Source organism: Etheostoma spectabile, chromosome 21, assembly GCF_008692095.1.
Source record: "Etheostoma spectabile isolate EspeVRDwgs_2016 chromosome 21, UIUC_Espe_1.0, whole genome shotgun sequence".
Classification (NCBI taxonomy): domain Eukaryota; kingdom Metazoa; phylum Chordata; class Actinopteri; order Perciformes; family Percidae; genus Etheostoma; species Etheostoma spectabile.
Genome location: NC_045753.1, coordinates 10441961 through 10442716, shown reverse-complemented (window position 1 = coordinate 10442716; position 756 = coordinate 10441961).

The window sequence follows — 756 nt, the reverse complement described above, 5'->3', positions numbered from 1 at the left end:
CCCCACACTGCTGTGCTCAGCGCAATCAGGGAACATGAACATTGTGTGCAGCTGATGCTAATAGATGTTGAGCTGAGCCGACAAGCCTGAGGTTTCTAAATGATTATCTAGACATCTTGATGCATTAACACATTTGACTTATTTACATTTTATTTTTCTCACTTTGACTAATTGCTACTTGATTAATGACTTTTCTGCACTGGGACATAATCTCCCCCTACATTAACAATTTGGATTCATCTCTAGGTGTATCATTTATAGTAGCCGATTTAAAAAAAAAAATATATATATATATTTTTTTATATATATTCATTATTTATGACAAATAAAAGATTCTGATAAATGAATATTGAAAAATAAAAACGAACTATCAACCATGTTATGAGTATTGGCGTTGCATAATTCTTCCACCAGAGGTATTATCTATTGGTATTATTATTTAAGTGGGGACTTATAAATAACTACAAATAACTAATGTTAGAGAAATCTGTTTGTGTTGTGTATGTTTCTCTCTATCTCGCTATCTAATTCTATCTATCTAGCTCACTCTATTGGCATATCGGATTTTTAAATAACCACATTTTGTTATTTATTAAAGCATGGAAACATGTTCTAGTGGAAACCCAAAATACAAGTATAAACCAAAAAAGTAGCATGATATGGGACGTTTAAGGCAAGTGGTGTTCTTGTGGTGATGTTAGGAGTCACTGTGTGTTCATTTCGTTTTCGTGATGTAAGTGGCGTGTGGGGGGGGGG